Source organism: Arachis ipaensis, chromosome B4 (genome assembly GCF_059453495.1).
Source record: "Arachis ipaensis isolate K30076 ecotype BB chromosome B4, ASM5945349v1, whole genome shotgun sequence".
NCBI classification, from domain to species: domain Eukaryota; kingdom Viridiplantae; phylum Streptophyta; class Magnoliopsida; order Fabales; family Fabaceae; genus Arachis; species Arachis ipaensis.
In genome coordinates, this window is record NC_142439.1 from 25,934,232 (window position 1) to 25,954,301 (window position 20,070).

Here is a 20,070-nt window from a genome sequence, read left to right on the forward strand (position 1 = left end):
ATCGTCAATTGTCCAAACTCGAACAATCTCCGGCAATGGCGCCAAAAACTTGGTGCACGGAATTGCAATCACACCTTTGCAACTCCGCACAACTAACCAGCAAGTGCACTGGGTCGTCCAAGTAATACCTTACGTGAGTAAGGGTCGATCCCACAGAGATTGCCGGCTTGAAGAAAACTATGGTTATCTTGTAAATCTTAGTCAGGAGATTAGTGATAAAAAATGATTTTATTTATGAAAAGTAAATAACATGAAATGAATGATACTTGTGATTCAGTAATGAGGAATGGGTTGAGGTTCCAGAGATGCTCTGTTGTCTGAATCTATGATTTCCTAATGTCTTCTTCTCCAAACACGCATGGCTTCCTTCCATGGCAAGCTGTATGTTGGTGGATCACTGTTGTCTATGGCTACCATCCGTCCTCTCAGTGAAAATGGTCCAGGTACGGTTTCTGTACGGCTAATCAACTGTCGGATCTCTCGTCTCGAATGAAAAATACCAGGCACAGCTACCGCACGGCTAATCATCTGTTGGTTCTCACTTGTGTCGGAATAGGATTTCTCTATCCTTTTGTACACTGTCACTGCGCCCAACATTCGTGAGTTTGAAGCTCGTCACAGTCATCCCATCCCAGATCCTACTCGGAATACCACAGACAAGGTTTAGACTTTCCGGATCTCAGGAATGCTGCCAATTGGTTCTAGCCTCTACCACGAAGGTTCTAATCTCATGGATTCGAATGCTCTGTTGTCAGGAGAGGTAAGTCAAATCCGTGGATCAGAGACCCAAGAGATACGTACTCAAGCTGTCACCCAATGACTACGTTGAGCTCAGATAGAACGGGAGTGGTTGTCAAGCACGCGTTCATAAAGTTGAGAATGATGATGAGTGTCACGGATCATCGTATTCTTTATATTGAAGTACGAGTAAGTATCTTAGAACAGAATCAAGCGTGATAAAAAAGAAAACAATAGTAATTGCATTAATCCATTGAGACACAGCAGAGCTCCTCACCCCCACCTATGGGATTTAGAGACTCATGCTGTAGAAGATACAATATGAGATGTAAAATGTCATACATTTCCAAAATGAATCTCTAAAAGTAGTTTTTATACTAAACTAGTAACTTAGGTTTACAGAAAATGAGTAACTAAGTGCAGAGAGTGCAGAAATCCACTTCCGGAGCCCACTTGGTGTGTGCTTGGGCTGAGCATTGAGCTTTACACGTGCATAAGCCTTTTCTGGAGTTAAACGTCAGCTTGGATGCCAGTTTGGGTGTTTAACTCCAGTTCTGGTGCCAGTTCTGGCATTTTACACCAGAAAAGGGTCTCTGGCTGGCATTTAAACGCCAGGTTAGGCCATCAAATCTCGAGCAAAGTATGGACTATTATACATTTATGGAAAGCCCAAGATATCTAATTTCCAATGCAATTGAGAGCGCACCAATTGGGCTTCTGTAGCTCCATAAAATCCACTTCGAGTGCAGGAGGGTCAGAATCCAACAGCATCTGCAGTCCTTTCTCAGCCTCTGAATCAGATTTTTGCTCAGGTCCCTCAATTTCAGCCAGAAAATACCTGAAATTACAGAAAAATACACAAACTCATAGTAAACTCCAGAAATGTGATTTTTGCATAAAAACTAATAAAAATATAATAAAAAGTAACTAAAACATATTAAAAACTACCTAAAAATAATGCCAAAAAGCGTATAAATTATCCGCTCATCAATTACCCTTTTCTATTCATTTATTGTGTTTTTTCTTGATTCAAAGCCTAAATACTAGCTAAGAGGTCTTAAACAAGTGTTACGGAAGTTTACAAATTTGCCGGGAAAGTAAAATAGTTAAAAATAAGGTTTTAGGTGAAAATAGGGCTTGTAACGCAAAGGGTTGTGTGCGTACGCACGCACAAGAGGATATTCTCGGCCTGTGCGTATGCATGATGTGTGTACACACAACTTAAAACACCATTTTTGTTCTGTTCATACGCACAGAAGTGTGCGTGGGCACACATGACAGATTTCCAAATTTTCTGCAATATCACAAAAATAAGATTTTTGACCCTAACTTCCAACATCCATAACTTTATCTACAAAATTCCAATTTCACTCATCTTTATGCAGTTTTAAAGCTCTCTTAATTATCTTTAATTTAAACAAAAGTTCACTCAAACCAGGCTCCAAAGGCCAAGTTATACCCCGCCGAAGTTAGTTAAAAACCAGAATTTACCAATTTTGCTAAAACCTCAACGACACCAAATCTTTCAATTCAAAACCTAGTTACTCACAACCCAAATAATACCCAAAAAACACAAAAGTTCATACTAATCATTCCTCAACTCAACCATCAATAATATCCCAATTACACTATTCCACACCATCAAAATCATTATTCATCATCATCCAAAATCATCATAAACACTCATAGTCCTTCTCATTCCACAATAACAACACCATTAATCATCATTACTCATCAACAATATCAATAAACCCTCATCAACAACAATAAATCACAACACTTACAACTCATTCAACCTTCATCATATATCATATTTGCACATTCCAAAACTCTATATCATCATCACCACTATACAACTTATCTTCAAACATCAAATTCACATACAATTAAACATACACCCAAACATTCAATTTCTATCTTAGGGCCATTAGCCTAAGTTTCATGAAAAATTACATATTACATAAAGAAAACCGAAACCATACTTTGGCCGATTTTCAATATTCACAAATTCACCAAGTTGAGTCCTCAAACAAGCTCAACAATGCCTAGCCACCAAAGATCAACTCCAAGTGCTCCAATTTCTCAATTCAACTCCAACCAACAAGAATTTCAAAGCTAAACCATATAAATTACCAAAATTAAAACCTAGAGTTCACGAATTCAAAAAATCACAAGGGTATAGAGCTTTCTTATCTTATCCGATCCACTGTGAATTGGGACAAAATCCAACAATAATTCGCTATTAGATCTAAACAACCAAAATTACAACATCTACTCAAAAACCAAACGTAAAATTACATATTTTATTAGGGCAGGAACTGGAGCATGAGTTTTGATTTCTTACCAAATTTGTTTAGCTAGAATTGAAGATCTCATTGAGAGCTTCGTGTGGGCCATAAATGGCTTGTCAATCGGAGCTCTGTAGCTCAAGATATGATCAAATGAAGATGAGGGTGAATAGTGAAATCTCAATCTCTCTTTCTCTCTTCACTTCACCGCCCCTTTCTTCAAATTAGGGTGAAAATGAGCTTAAAGGGTGTTTATATAACTTGGGCTTGGACCCGGTTCAACCCATTAGCATTTTTGGCCTGTTTGTCCCACTTTGAACTAAAACCTTTAAGATTAATACCCGATTTTAAATTCTAAATATTTTTTTAAACTTTTCTATTGTTTTTATTATTCTTACACAGTATCGGACAGACTTAAGGCGGTACTGCCGGCTAATTTACTAGTACGCATTTTTACGCAATTTTTTGCAGAAAATTACATTTTTTCACTCAGAAAAATCTATTGAGTCCAAATATCATATTTAAAATTTCAAATTAACATTTTTAAATTTTAAACCTATTTTGGACAATTTAATCATTATTTTATTTTAATTAACTTTTTAATTAAAATTTGATTCTTACACGAATTGGACCGATTAAAGTACTATGTACATTGCCGTCAAGCTACAAATAGATGTCCATGGAGTCTCTGTGTTGCGTTCTGACAGAACCTCGGATACTGGTGAGTTCAAGTTTAATTGAGGCATACTTACTCATTTATGATTACTATATACTGACACTATAACAATTTTTAGCTATTGCAACATGTACTGCAAATAACACTTAAAAAATGTTGTCTAAACTAATTAAAGACAACACTTAATATTTGTTACATAAAAACAAAGCTGTTGCAACTCTTTCTTAACAACACACCATAAATGTTCTCTTTTGATTAATTAAAGTACACTTAAGAAGTGTTGCTTTTATAAATTAAACAAACAACATTTGTGATATTTATATATTACACTTTATAATTGTTGTTCTTACATTTTTAATAAGCTTCTTATTATAAATGTTGCCAAAATTCAATTAAAATTTTTCCTCTAAAATTTTGACTTTCTCTCCAAATATTTTTTTTGTAACTTAGTAAATAATATATATATTAGAAACAAAATTCCAAATTGTACTGAGTTCAAAACAAAATTGAAAATTCCAAGCCTTATTTTCAATTAGAAACCCTAACCCCAACCATTTCAAACCCTTCTGCGCGATTTACCCTTGTTTGTTCAATTTTCTCATCGTTGCTTGTGAAGTTGTGTTCCTCTCTACTCGCTTCGCCGCCGTGCTTGTCGCTGCTCGCGCGCCGTCGTGCTCATCGCTGCTCGCGCGCCGTCGTTCTCGTCGCTGCTCGCGCGCCGTCGTGCTCATCGCTGCTTGCGCGCCGTCGTGCTAATCGCTGCTTGCATCGCCGTTGTGCTTGTCACTACTCTCATCGCTGTCGTGTTCATCGCTGCCCTGCATTTCCTCATCGTTGCTTCTGAAGTTGTGTTCCTCTTTGCTCGAGTTGCTGTCGTGTTCCTCTCTGCTCGCGTTGCCGTCGTGCTCGTCGCTGCTCGCATCGCCGTTGTGTTCGTCGCTCTGGATTTAGAGCTTCTGAATTTTGCTCTGCTCGATTCTAATTTGCTCGCCTTCTTCTACTTGTGACGTTTTGCTTGGCCCCTGGCTGGGTGCTGATATGCTCTGCTCCCCCATGGTGCTCGTGCTCTTTCCATCACAGATAGGCTCCTTTCTTTACTCAGTTTTGTTATGGCTGAAGTTGATGAGAAATTCTGGTAATGAAAATTTTTCTTCTTTGATGAGAAATTACTGTTTAATTAATTATGATCGTATTAAATCACTGCAATGTTTAATTGTTATTGTGTATTCGATGGCCTGTGCTTTAATTACTAAATGATATCAATTTTAGGGCTTGGAATTTAATTATTGTTGGTGAAATCTCAATTTAGGAAACTTAACATTAGATTCATAGTTATTGTAGGTGTTGGAGTTGGCTAAGAAGGCTTCCGATTCAATCAATTTACTGCTAGGTTTTTCACAATGCTTCCAGTTACCTTCACTTTTTCTTTTTCTCTGCTTAATTGAACTTACTTCTTCAGGGAGGGGGAAGAGGTTGATAGATTCAGCAAAGTTTAAGAGAGTTTCTTAACAAGTTCTTCAACTCTCAGTATACTTGAATTCATGTTAGTGGTCAAAACTGTTATACTTAGAACTTTCATGAAAATAAATGTGAGCTTATTATTATTATTATTATTCTTTGATGCTGAAATGTGAGACTAATGTGTAATTAAACTAGCTTTTCTTATTGATTTTGATAATAGGTTGTGGTTAATAACCTGGACAATGCTCATGAGATGCTTGACACTGCAATCTCAACCGCACTAAAAGAAAGCAAACCTGTTTATATCAGCATCAAAGTATGATTCTCATCTTCTTTACTTAATTTTATTTTATTTTTCTTTACCACTGAATTGCATCTTCTTTATGTTTAAGAAGATTGTAATGATAACTAAAATATTTTCTTTTGATGAATTTCACAGATTGAGTAATCAAATGGAGTTGGAGGCAGCAATAGAGGCTGCAGCTGACTTCCATGGTAACATGAGTGTCTAAAAATACAAGTACTATGTGAGCAAATTTTTCTACTGCCAAGTAAGTTTAACTGTTCACAAGGTTACCAACAACTAAGTTGTATAAATGAAGCAATATACACAAATGATTAAAATAAAATGATTACTGAAAATAGCAATGCCAAGGAACACATTAAATCAGAATCACAAAAAATTATAAAAGATTGAGATGGTAGTGAAGTCTCCCAAAACAACCACATTGTCCTGAAATTGTTGTATGACTGTATGCAAATCAGTAAACTGTCGCAGTCTCATCTGGTCCTTTGTACTCAAATACACTCCAATTAGTCCCCAACTATATTTTTAACTGATAGACAATGAAACTATGAAAGGTTAATGAATTTGGTTAATTTATTTATTTTTCTTCCTTTTGATATAGGTTAGCAAGGGGATGAAATTTGTAAGAGGTGAAACTGCAGCGTTGAGCAGAGTATATGAATACTTTTGGAAGAAGGTAAGAAGTTATATCAAAGTATTAATGCAAATCTATGTTATGAAATTGTTGCTCCAACTCCAAACTGATATTTCATTAGGATAGTTCTTCTTGTTATGCATTTCATGTACAGAGAATTTATCAATAACTCTGCATGACCGGTCCAAGGGGTCAATGGAGACTATGGTCGATTTGAAAAATATGTGTCTTGTTACATTGGGTTATCTAACTCAATTGTGAGATTTCACATTTGTAGGATTTGCTAAAGGTATATAAAGATACCAGAAATGGAATGTTAGGACTTGATTACTCCACTAAGTTCTCACCATGGCTTGCATTTGGAAGCTTGTCTCCTCGTTTAATTGTCAACAAATTTGCTTTCATTATTAAAAATATTGGCATAAAAAATTATTTGCTTGTAACCATTAAAGATGCTGTTTGATATTTAAGTTAACTTGAACTTGGTAATGATTAAAAAGTGCAGTTGTGAATGCAATTGTGCCGCTTTTAAAATATGAATAAGCATATAGTTGAAATCTTGCTTATTTATGTAATTATTTGTTTTGACATCTCAAATTATTGCTTTGTTGAATAGTGGTATGCAAAATTGTTACTCTGAGGTTGTAAAATTTGTTGTTCGTTCTCTCCCTGGCAATGGCGCCAATAACTGGTGCACAATACCATGCTCCAAACATAACTTCACAACTTCGCACAACTAACCAGCAAGTGCACTGGGTCGTCCAAGTAATAAACCTTACGTGAGTAAGGGTCGATCCCACAGAGATTGTTGGTATGAAGCAAGCTATGGTCATCTTGTAAATCTCAGTCAGGCGGATATCAAATGGTTATGGAGTTTTCGAATAATAATAATAAATAAACAGAAAATAAAGATAGAAATACTTATGTAATTCATTGGTGAGAATTTCAGATAAGCGTATAGAGATGCTTTTGTTCCTCTGAACCTCTGCTTTCCTGCTGTCTTCATCCAACCAGTCCTACTCCTTTCCATGGCAAGCTTTTTGTAAGGGCATCACCGTTGTCAATGGCTACATCCCATCCTCTCTGTGAAAAAGGTCCAAATGCTCTGTCACGGCATGGCTAATCATCTGGAGGTTCTCGATCATACTGGAATAGGATTCACCCTCCTTTTGCGTCTGTCACTACGCCCAGCACTCACGAGTTTGAAGTTCGTCACAGCCATCCCTTCCCAGATCCTACTCAGAATACCACAGACAACGTTTAGACTTTCCAGTTCTCAGGAATGGCCATCCATGGGTTCTAACTTATACCACGAGGATTCTAATATCTCAGACTCGGTCCCCTGCATTAGATATCCAAGAGATATTCATTCTAGCTTGTTTGCATGTAGAACGGAAGTGTTTGTCAAATACGCGTTCATAAGTGAGAATGATGATGAGCGTCACATAATCATCACATTCATCATGTTCTTGGGTGCGAATGGATATCTTAGAAGCGGAATAAGTTGAATTGAATAGAAAAATAGTAGTACTTTGCATTAAATCATGAGGAACAGCAGAGCTCCACACCTTAATCTATGGAGTGCAGAAACTCTACCGTTGAAAATACATAAGTGATGAAGGTCCAGGCATGGCCGAATGGCCAGCCTCCAAACGTGATCAATATGATCCAAATATTGAACTAAAAATCATAAGATGTCTAATACAATAGTAAAAAGTCCTATTTATACTAAACTAGTTACTAGGGTTTACAAAAGTAAGTAATTGATGCATAAATCCACTTCCGGGGCCCACTTGGTGTGTGCTTGGGCTGAGCTTGAAGTTTACACGTGGAGAGGTCATTCTTGGAGTTGAACGCCAATTTGTAACGTGTTTCTGGCGTTCATCTCTGGTTCGTGACGTGTTTCTGGCGTTTAACTCCAGACTGCAGCGTAGAACTGGCGTTCAACGCCCTTTTGCGTCATCTAAATTCAGCCAAAGTATGCACTATTATATATTGCTGGAAAGCCCTGGATGTCTACTTTCCAACTCAATTGGAAGCGCGCCATTTTGAGTTCTGTAGCTCTAGAAAATCCACTTTGAGTGCAGGGAGGTCAGAATCCAACAGCATCAGCAGTCCTTCTTCAACCTCTGAATCTGATTTTTGCTCAAGTCCCTCAATTTCAGCCAGAAAATACCTGAAATCACAGAAAAACACACAAACTCATAGTAAAGTCCATAAATGTGAATTTAACATAAAAACTAATAAAAACATCCCTAAAAGTAGCTAGATCCTACTAAAAACATACTAAAAACAATGCCAAAAGGCGTATAAATTATCCACTCATCACAACACCAAACTTAAATTGTTGCTTGTCCCCAAGCAACTGAAAATCAAATAGGATAAAAAGAAGAGAATATACTATAAATTCCAAACTATCAATGAAACATAGCTCCAATCAGATGAGCGGGACTTGTAGCTTTTTGCCTCTTGAATAGTTTTGGCATCTCACTTTATCCATTGAAGTTCAGAATGATTGGCATCTATAGGAACTTAGAGTTCAGATAGTGTTATTGATTCTCCTAGTTCAGTATGTTGATTCTTGAACACAGCTACTTTATGAGTCTTGGTCGTAGCCCTAAGCACTTTGTTTTCCAGTATTACCACCGGATACATAAATGCCACAGACATATAATTGGGTGAACCTTTTCAGATTGTGACTCAGCTTTGCTAAAGTCCCCAATTAGAGGTGTCCAGGGTTCTTAAGCACACTCTTCTTTTGCTTTGGACCATGACTTTAACCGGTCAGTCTCAAGTTTTCACTTGACACCTTCACGCCACAAGCACATGGTTAGGGACAGCTTGGTTTAGTCGCTTAGGCCAGGATTTTATTCCGTTAGGCCCTCCTATCCACTGATGCTCAAAGCCTTGGGATCCTTTTTATTACCCTTGCCTTTTGGTTTTAAGGGCTATTGGCTTTTTGCTCTTGCCTTTTGGTTTTAAAAGCTTTTGGCTTTTTCTGCTTGCTTTTTCTTTTTCTATTTTTTTTTTGCCATTTTTTTTCGCAAGCTTTTGTATTCACTGCTTTTTCTTGCTTCAAGAATCATTTTTATGATTTTGTAGATTATCAAATAACATGTCTCCTTGTCATCATTCTTTCAAGAGCCAAAATATTTAACATTCATAAACAACAACTTCAAAAGACATATGCACTGTTCAAGCATACATTCAGAAAACAAAAAGTATTCTCACCACATCAATATAACTAAACTAAGTTCAAGGATAAATTCGAAACTCATGTACTTCTTGTTCTTTTGAATTAAAAATATTTTTCATTTAAGAGAGGTGATGGATTCATATTCACTACTTTAAGGCATAGACACTTAGACACTAATGATCATGTAATAAAGACACAAACATAGATAAACATTTAACAGAAGAAAATGAAAAATAAAAAATTTAAGAACAAGAAATGAGTCCACCTTAGTGATGGTGGCGTTTCCTTCTTAAGGAACCAATGATGTCCTTGAGCTCTTCTATGTCTCTTCCTTGTCTTTGTTGCTCCTCCCTCATTGCTCTTTGATCTTCTCTAATTTCATGAAGGATGATGGAGTGCTCTTGATGTTCCACCCTTAATTGTCCCATGTTGGAACTTAATTCTCCTAGGGAGGTGTTGATTTGCTCCCAAAAATTTTGTGGAGGAAAGTGCATCCCTTGAGGCATCTCAGGGATTTCTTGGTGATGAGCTTCTTCATGCGTCTCTTGAGATCCATGAATAGGCTCTCTTGTTTGCTCCATCCTTTTCTTAGTGATGGGCTTGTCCTCATCAATGAGGATATCTCCATCTATGTCAATCCCAGCCGAATTGCATAAATGGCAAACGAGGTGAGGAAAAGCTAACCTTGCCATAGTGGAGGACTTGTTAGCCACCATGTAGAGTTCTTGAGGTATAATCTCATGAACCTCCACCTCTTCTCCAATCATGATGTTATGGATCATGATGGCCCGGTCTATAGTAACTTCAGACCAGTTGCTAGTGGGAATGATTGAGCGTTGAATGAACTCCAACCATCCTCTAGCTACAGGCTTAAGGTTCAATCTTCTTAGTTGAACCGGTTTGCCTTTTGAGTCAATCTTCCATTGAGCTCCTCCCACACATATGTCCATGAGGACTTGGTCCAACCTTTGATCAAAGTTGACTCTCCTTATGTAGGGGCGTGCGTTCTCTTCCATCATTGGCAAGTTGAACGCCAACCTCACATTTTCCGGACTAAAATCTAAGTATTTCCCCCGAACCATGGTGAGATAATTCTTTGGGTTCGGGTTTTTACTTTGATCATGGGTCCTAGTGATCCATGCATTAGCATAGAACTCTTGAACCATTAGAATTCCGACTTGTTGGATGGGATTTGTTAGAACTTCCCAACCTCTTCTATGGATCTCATGTCGGATCTCCGGATATTTATTTTTCTTGAGTTTGAAAGGGACTTCGGGGATCACCTTCTTCTTGGCCACAACATCATAGAAGTGGTCTTGATGGGCTTTGGAGATGAATCTTTCCATCTCCCATGACTCGGAGGTGGAAGCTTTTGTCTTCCCTTTCCCTTTTCTAGAGGATTCTCCGGTCTTAGGTGCCATCAATGGTAATGGAAAAACAAAAAGCTTATGCTTTTACCACATCAAACTTAGAATATTGCTCGCCCTCGAGCAAGAGAAGAAAGAAAAGAAGAAGAAGAAGAAGAAATGGAAGAGAGGGAGAGAGGGTTGTGTTTCGGCCAAGAAGGGGATGAGAGGGTTTTGTTGTGAGAAAATGAAGAAGAATGGAGGGGTTTATATAGTGAAGGGAGAGGGGTTAGGTTCGGCCATTTAGGAGGGTTTGGGTGGGAAAGTGATTTTGAATTTTGAAGGTAGGTGGGGTTTATGAGGTAGGTTTATGGAGAAGAGTGGATGGATGTGAGTGGTGAAGGGGTAATTGGGAAGAGAGCTTGAGGTGATTGGTGAAGTATTTTGGGGAAGGGTGTTTATTGGGAAGAGAGGATGAACATTGAGAAGAGGGAAGAGTATGAGTGGAGGTAGGTGGGGATCCTGTGGGGTCCACAGATGCTGAGATGATCCTGTGGGGTCCACAGATCCTGAGGTGTCAAGGATTTGCATCCCTATACCTATTAGGCATGTAAAATGCCTTTGCATGCAATTCTGGCGTTTAAACGCCGAATTGATGCTTGTTTTGGGCGTTCAGCGCCCAGATGCAGCATGTTTCTGGCGTTCAACGCCAGTTCTATGCGTGTTTCTGGCGTTCAGCGCCAGCTTTCCTCAGTGTGCATTCCTGGCGTCTGAACACCAGGATGCTACTTGTTTTGGGCGTTCAATGCCAGATCCATGCTCTGTTCTGGCGTTGAACGCCAGCCAGATGCTCCTTATTGGCGTTTAAACGCCAGTAAGTCCTTCCTCCAGGGTGTGATTTTTCTTCTGCTGTTTTTGATTCTGTTTTTGATTTTTCTATTTATTTTGTGACTTCACATGATCATGAACCTAATAAAACATGAAAGAACAATAAAAATAAAATTAGAATTAGATAAATAAAAATTGGTTGCCTCCCAACAAGCGCTTCTTTAATGTCAATAGCTTGACAATGGGCTCTCATGGAGCCTCACAGATGTTCAGAGCATTGTTGATTTTATAGACTCCCAACCACCAAACTTAGAGTTTGGATATGGGAGTTCAACACCAAACTTAGAGTTTGGCTGAGGCCTCCTAACACCAAACTTAGAGTTTGACTGTGGGGCCTTAATTGACTCTGTACTGAGAGAAGCTTACTGTGCCTCTTTTCCATATTTACAGAAGGATGTCCTTGAGTTTTAAACACAAGGGAGTCCTCATTCAATTGAAGGACTAGTTCACCTCTGTCAACATCAATCACAGCTCTTGCTGTGGCTAGGAAGGGTCTTCCAAGGATGATGGATTCATCCTCATCCTTCCCAGTATCTAGGATTATGAAATCAGCAGGGATGTAAAGGCTTTCAACCTTTACTAATATGTCCTCTACTTGTCCATAAGCCTGTTTTCTGGAATTGTCTGCCATCTCTAATGAGATTTTAGCAGCTTGTACCTCAAAGATTCCCAGTTTCTCCATTATAGAGAGTGGCATGAGGTTTATTCCTGACCCCAGGTCACATAGAGCCTTCTCTAAGGTCATGGTGCCTATGGTACAAGGTATTAGGAACTTTCCAGGATCCTATTTCTTCTGAGACAATCTCAGTTGATCCAATGCATTTAGTTCATTGGTGAATAGGGGAGGTTCATTTCCCCAAGTCTCTTTACCAAATAAATTGGCATTCAGCTTCATGATTGCACCAAGGAACTTGGCAACTTGCTCTTCAGTAACATCTTCATTCTCTTCAGAAGAAGAATACTCTTCAGAGCTCATGAATGGCATAAGGATGTTCAATGGAATCTCTATGGTCTCTAGATGAGTCTCAGATTCCTTTGGTTCCTCAGAGGGAAACTCCTTGTTGATCACTGGACATCCCAGGAGGTCTTCCTCCTTGGCATTCACGTCCTCCCCTTCCTCCTTGGATTCGGCCATGATGGTTATATCAATGGCCTTGCACTCTCTTTTTGGATTCTTTTCTGTATTACTTGGGAGAGTACTAGGAGAAGTTTCAGTGATCTTCTTACTCAGCTGGCCCACTTGTGCCTCCAAATTTCTAATGGAGGACCTTGTTTCATTCATGAAACTCAGAGTGGCCTTAGATAGATCAGAGACTAAGTTTGCTAAATTAGAGGTATTCTGCTCAGAATTCTCTGTCTGTTGCTGAGTGGATGATGGAAAAGGTTTACTATTGTTAAACCTGTTTCTTCTACCATTAGTAAAGCCTTGTTGAGGCTTTTGCTGATCCTTCCATGAGAAATTTGGGTGATTTCTCCATGAGGGATTATAGGTGTTTCCATAAGGTTCACCCATATAATTTACCTCTGCTATTGTAGGGTTCTCAGGATCATAAGCTTCTTCTTCAGAAGATGGCTCTTAAGTACTGTTGGATGCAGCTTGCATTCCATTCAGACTCTGAGAAATCATATTGACCTGCCGAGTCAATAGTTTGTTCTGAGCCAATATGGCATTCAGAGTATCAATTTCAAGAACTCCCTTCTTCTGAGGCGTCCCATTACTCACAGGATTCCTCTCAGAAGTGTACATGAACTGGTTATTAGCAACCATGTCAATGAGTTCTTGAGCTTCTGCAAGCGTTTTCTTTAGGTGAATGGATCCACCTGCAGAAGTATCCAATGACATTTAACTAATTCAGACAGACCATCATAGAATATATCCAGGATGGTCCATTCTGAAAGCATGTCAGAAGGACACTTTTTGGTCAGTTCCTTGTATCTCTCCCAAGCTTCATAGAGGGATTCATCTTCTTTCTGTCTGAAGGTTTGAACATCCACTCTAAGCTTACTCAGCTTTTGAGGAGGAAAGAACTTGGCTAAGAAAGCCTTGACCAACTTATCCCAAGAGTTCAGGCTATCCTTAGGTTGAGAATCCAACCATATTCTAGCTCTGTCTCTCACAGCAAAAGGGAAAAGCATGAGCCTGTAGACTTCAGGATCTACTCCATTAGTCTTAACAGTATCACAGATCTGCAAAAATTCAGTTAAGAACTGAAAAGGATCTTCAGATGGAAGTCCATGGAACTTGCAGTTCTGCTATATCAGAGAAACTAATTGAGGTTTAAGCTCAAAATTGTTTGCTCCAATGGTAGGAATTGAGATGCTTTTTCCATGTAAATTGGAATTAGGTGCAGTAAAGTCACCAAGCATCCTCCCTGCATTATTATTATTTTCGGCTGCCATCTCCTCTTCCTGTTCGAAAATTCCTGTAAGGTTGTCTCTGGATTACTGTATTTTAACTTCTCTTAGTTTCCTTTTCAGAGTTCTTTCAGGTTCAGGATTTGCTTCAACAAGAATATTCTTGTCCTTGCTCCTGCTCATATGAAAAAGAAGGGAACAGAAAAATAATAATAGGGATCCTTTTTACCACAGTATAGAGGTTCCCTTGTTGTTAGTAGAAAAAGAAGGGGAATAAGAGTGAAGAAGAATGGATAATCCAAACACAAGGGTGAGGATAGGAGCAGTAATTTGAGATGAAGAGAAGTGTTAGTAAATGAATAAATAAATAGAATAAGATGAGAGAGAGAGGTTTTCGAAAATAATTTTTGAAAAGGAGTTAATGATTTTTGAAAATTAAAGGAAGAATAAAATTAAAATTAAAATTTAAAACAATTAGTTAATTAAAAAGAATTTTTGAAAAAGAGTGAGGTATTTTCGAAAATTAGAGAGGGATAGTTAGTTAGGTAGTTTTGAAAAAGATAAGAAACAAACAAAAAGTTAATTAGTTAGTTGAAACAAATTTTGAAAATCAAATTTTAAAAGATAAGAAGATAAGAATTTAGAAAAGATATTTGAAAAATCAAATTTTTGAAAAAGATATGATATGAAGAGATATGATTAAAAAGATATGATTTTGAAAAAGATAAGATAAAAAGATATTTTTGAAAAGATATGATTGAAATTAGTTTTGAAAAGGATTTGATTTTTAAAATCACAATTATGACTTGACCCACAAGAAATCACAAGATATGATTCTAGAACTTAAAGTTTGAATCTTTCTTAACAAGTAAGTAACAAACTTGAAATTTTTGAATCAAAACATTAATTGTTGATGATATTTTCGAAAATATGATGTAAAATTAAGAAAAATATTTTTGAAAAATATTTTTGAAATTTTCGAAAATAAATAAGAAAAATGAAAAAAGATTTAATTTTTGAAAAAGATAAGATTTTTAAATTGAAAATTTGATTTGACTCATAAGAAACAATTGAATTTTAAAAATTTTTGAAAAAGTCAATCCAAATTTTCGAAATTTATGAGAGAAAAAAGGAAAGATATTTTTTTGATTTTTGAATTTTTAATGATGAAAGAGAAAAACACAAAATTGACTCAATGCATGAAAATTTTGGATCAAAACATGTGATGAATGCAAGAACACTATGAATGTCAAGATGAACACCAAGAACACTTTGAATGTCAAGGTGAACATCAAGACTTATTTTTGAAAAATTTTCAAGAAAAGAAAACATGCAAGACACCAAACTTAGAAATTTTTCATGTATAGACACTATGAATGCAAGAATGCATATGAAAAACAAGAAAAGACACAAAAGAAAAAAATATGAAGATCAAACAAGAAGACTGGCCAAGAACAACTTGAAGATCATGAAGAACACTATGAATGCATGAATTTTTTCGAAAAATGCATAAATTTTTAGAAAAAAATGCAATTGACACCAAACTTGAAATTGACTCAAGACTCAAACAAGAAACACAAAATATTTTTTATTTTTATGATTTTATGATTTTTTTTTTGGGTTTTTCGAAAATTAATGTGAAAAAGAAAATAAGAATTCCAAAATCTTTAAGAAGAATTTCAGGAATCTTTCAATATTAGCCCAAAGCTCCAATCAAAGGGTTGGACATGGCTTAATAGCCAGTCAAGCTTTAGTATGTAACTCAGATATACTGCTCATTAGTTATCAAATTAACTTGCCTCTATGCTGATGGTCTGGAAGCCTTAGTCCAAAAGATTTTAGACATGGCTTTACAGCCAGCCAGGCTTCAACATGCTTCATGAAACTCTAGAATTCATTCTTAAAAATTCTGAAGAAAAAATATATAATTTTTTTTTTGAAAATATTTTTTTTTGGGAAAAACGAAAAAGAAGAAAATATTTTAAAAAAATTTTTGAAAACTTTTTGAAAATAAAATAAGAAGAAAATTACCCAATCTGAGCAACACGATGAACCGTCAGTTGTCCAAACTCGAACAATCCCCGGCAACGGCGCCAAAAACTTGGTATGCGAAATTGTTACTCTTAGGTTGTAAAATTTATTGTTCGTTCTCTCCCTGGAAATGGCGCCAATAACTGGTGCACAATACCATGGTCCAAACATAACTTCACAACTTCGCACAACTAACCAGCAAGTGCACTGGGTCGTCCAAGTAATAAACCTTACGTGAGTAAGGGTCGATCCCACAGAGATTGTTGGTATGAAGCAAGCTATGGTCATCTTGTAAATCTCAGTCAGGCGGATATCAAATGGTTATGGAGTTTTCGAATAATAATAATAAATAAACAGAAAATAAAGAGAGAAATACTTATGTAATTCATTGGTGAGAATTTCAGATAAGCGTATAGAGATGCTTTCGTTCCTCTGAACCTCTGCTTTCCTGCTGTCTTCATCCAACCAGTCCTACTCCTTTCCATGGCAAGCTTTCTGTAAGGGCATCACCGTTGTCAATGGCTACATCACATCCTCTCTGTGAAAAAGGTCCAAATGCTCTGTCACGGCATGGCTAATCATCTGGAGGTTCTCGATCATACTGGAATAGGATTCACCTTCCTTTTGCGTCTGTCACTACGCCCAGCACTCACGAGTTTGAAGTTCATCACAGCCATCCCTTCCCAGATCCTACTCGGAATACCACAGACAAGGTTTAGACTTTCCGGATCTCAGGAATGGCCATCCATGGGTTCAAACTTATACCACGAGGATTCTAATATCTCGGACTCGGTCCCCTATATTAGATATCCAAGAGATATTCATTCTAGCTTGTTTGCATGTAAAACGGAAGTGTTTGTCAGGCACGCGTTCATAAGTGAGAATGATGATGAGCGTCACATAATCATCACATTCATCATGTTCTTGGATGCGAATGGATATCTTAGAAGCGGAATAAGTTGAATTAAATAGAAAAACAGTAGTACTTTGCATTAAATCATGAGGAACAGCAGAGCTCCACACCTTAATCTATGGAGTGCAGAAACTCTACCGTTGAAAATACATAAGTGATGAAGGTCCAGGCATGGCCGAATGGCAGCCCCCAAACGTGATCAATATGATCCAAAGATTGAACTAAAAATCATAAGATGTCTAATACAATAGTAAAAAGTCCTATTTATACTAAACTAGTTACTAGGGTTTACAGAAGTAAGTAATTGATGTATAAATCCACTTCCGGGGCCCACTTGGTGTGTGCTTGGGCTGAGCTTGAAGTTTACACGTGGAGAGGTTATTCTTGGAGTTGAACGCCAGTTTGTAATGTGTTTCTAGCGTTCAACTCTGGTTCGTGACGTGTTTATGGCGTTTAACTCCAGACTGCAGCGTAGAACTGGCGTTCAACTCCCTTTTGCATCGTCTGAACGCAGCCAAAGTATGGACTATTATATATTGCTGAAAAGCCCTGGATGTCTATTTTCTAACGCAATTGGAAGCGCACCATTTTGAGTTCTGTAGCTCCAGAAAATCCACTTTGAGTGCAGGGAGGTCAGAATCCAACAGCATCAGCAGTCCTTCTTCAACCTCTGAATCTGATTTTTGCTCAAGTCCCTCAATTTCAGCCAGAAAATACCTGAAATCACAGAAAAATACAAAAACTCATAGTAAAGTCCAGAAATGTGAATTTAACATAAAAACTAATAAAAATATCCCTAAAAGTAGCTAGATCCTACTAAAAAATACTAAAAACAATGCCAAAAAGCGTATAAATTATTCGCTCATCAAATAGCTGAAGAGCCAGGAGAATTATTCTTACATGGTGGTTATATCTACTAGTTCTTCTCCTTCCTATACAAGAGTTGATATCAGTATTTCTTTTGGGGGTTTTATGAAAAGCAGGTTTTACTTTCATGCTTTTTCTTCATCTAATTTTTTCACTTATTTTCCTATGCATATTTAGAAGTGGTCTAAATTATTAGAGTTAATTAGTGGGTTGAAGAACATGTCTCAGTTTATATAAGAACTCTTTTCATAAATATATTTAACAAAAATGTAGTGACACTGCCACCGAAAGAGGGTTTTGTCACTCATCCTTACAAGAGCTCAAGGTAACTAATAATAATAAATAGCATCCTTGTAATTTATATATGGAAGTTAGTTAATCAAGTAGTATTGGCTGCAAATTCAAAGAAATTAAAGCACTAACTATTTGAATTGCTGATACACGTGGCAGAGAAGTATGACAAAAAAGGCAAGAGGTATTGGGATGTCTTCGACAAGTACCAAAGGGACAAAGGTATAGGGTTGTTTGTTTATTATGTTTTATTTAGTTGATACTAGGTAAAATATTATTTTTTTTAATTAGAATTAGTTATAAGCATTTTTTCCATTGGTTTCATTATTTTCGGAATTATAAGCATTTCAGAGCCCAAGGGTACCTAGTTTGCACCACCATTGGTTTCATTGTTTTCGGAATTATAAACATTTCCATTCATGTCCATTCCTGTCATGGCTTGCAAGTGAGCCTTTTATTAAAATTTAATTGGAGGATTATATTGTGCGATTTCACATGGACATTTTTAGTGATAATGTTGCGTGAACAAATTAATGGTGATGACTAGTGAGTGTACTTGGCTGATAGTGATAGTCAACTAAAAATGCCTCCTAAGCCTACTTCTATCCATTTGAGAGTTGTGGAGATGCTAGTACAAGATGAAGACTTACTAAAAATGTCTCCTAAGCCTTACTTCTATCCATTTGATGAACCTGAAGACGAAGTTGGAGAAGATAATAGTTCAAGGCTATCCTCTAATATGTCCTCAGTTAGTGGTTCTAAAGAATAGAACTATTCTGTTTGGACTGTGATCTGATATAAATTTGCAAGATCTGCATCTAGAAGGAGTCTTTTAGATTTATTTATTGCTTTTATATCTATAGTATTTAATATCATAAAGAAATTTTTATTATAATTTTTCAGTTTTAATGATAAGTTGCTTATTTTTTGTTGTGTATTATTTGCAGATTTAGCATATAGGACAAGTCAAGCATGGATATAAAATATGCAAGTAGATTGACATCTTTTTGATAAATATTAATTACTATTTTGTTATGACAATTATTGTTAGATAAGAATTTTATTATTTTGTTGAGAATTATTGATAAATATGTATTTGAAATACTAATTGAACTTTTTAATATCTATTTTAATTAGAATTTTATAATTAGTTATTTTGTCTCTTTTATAATTTTTTTCTATTGTGCACAAATTTATTTATTAATTAAAATAATTACACATGTATGAACAAAAAAATTTATTGTAAATTTTATTTTTTTGTATTTTTATTACAAAATAATTTTTTTATCAAAAAGGAAACCCTTTTATTAATTGCATATTTTGAATATTAGACAACACTTGTATGGTTGCATATCCAAAAGAAAAAACAACACTTGTATAGGTTGCATATCCAAAAGAAAAGGAAATACTTTAAAGGGTTGCATATTCAAAACTAAAAGAAAACACTTCAAAGGATTGCAAATTCCAACTTATAAGAAACACGTAAAAGAGTTGCATTTTATTGCAAATAGGCAACTCTTTTTAGTAGTGACCAAAATACGAGAGAAGAGAATCTCAAACACACCTTTGAAGTGTTGTTGTTTTTCAACCGGTAAGTGTTGCTCTCAAAAGCGTTGCTTTTGAAATAAAAAAGTGTTGCCTTGATCTAAGGCAACGGCTGCATATGCAACGCTGCCCAAAAACGTTGCTTTAGGTTCAAAAGTGTTGCCATAGATCAAAAGCAACCTTTTGTCAGCCTTTAGGCAACACTTTTTAAATGTTGCCTCAACCTGAAAATGTTGTAGCGTGAGTAGTTTCCAACCATGGATGTTTTATTTCATTAGGGAGGTCCGAAGGGTTGGTGGAGTGCATACCTGTCTAGCACCAACCATCGACAGTTGGACAGCAGCCTCATCTGCAAGGTCATCCTGCCGTTGATACAGTCCAACCCATCCGTTAGCATCGCTGTCCTACAAGGTGCAATCCGGCAAAGCTATCACTTCAAACCCTCTTACAGAAAGGTCTGGATGGTGAGGCGAAAGGCAATTGCACAGATATATGGGGATTGGGAGGAGTCATACAATAACGTGCCAAAACTGC

At 36.8% G+C, this 20,070-nt stretch overlaps 1 long non-coding RNA gene and 1 other non-coding gene across 2 annotated transcripts; both read left to right on the forward strand.

The window, feature by feature from the left end:
- Nucleotides 1-6,100: 6,100 nt before the first annotated feature.
- On the forward strand, nt 6,101-19,061 carry LOC107637713 (uncharacterized). The gene is made up of 3 exons (XR_001619480.3): nt 6,101-6,146; nt 17,707-17,816; nt 18,939-19,061. It is a non-coding gene; the product is annotated as an uncharacterized LOC107637713 (long non-coding RNA).
- LOC148566982 (small nucleolar RNA R71) lies at nt 13,431-13,538 on the forward strand. The gene has a single exon (XR_015882839.1). It is a non-coding gene; the product is annotated as a small nucleolar RNA R71 (small nucleolar RNA).
- Nucleotides 19,062-20,070: the final 1,009 nt, after the last annotated feature.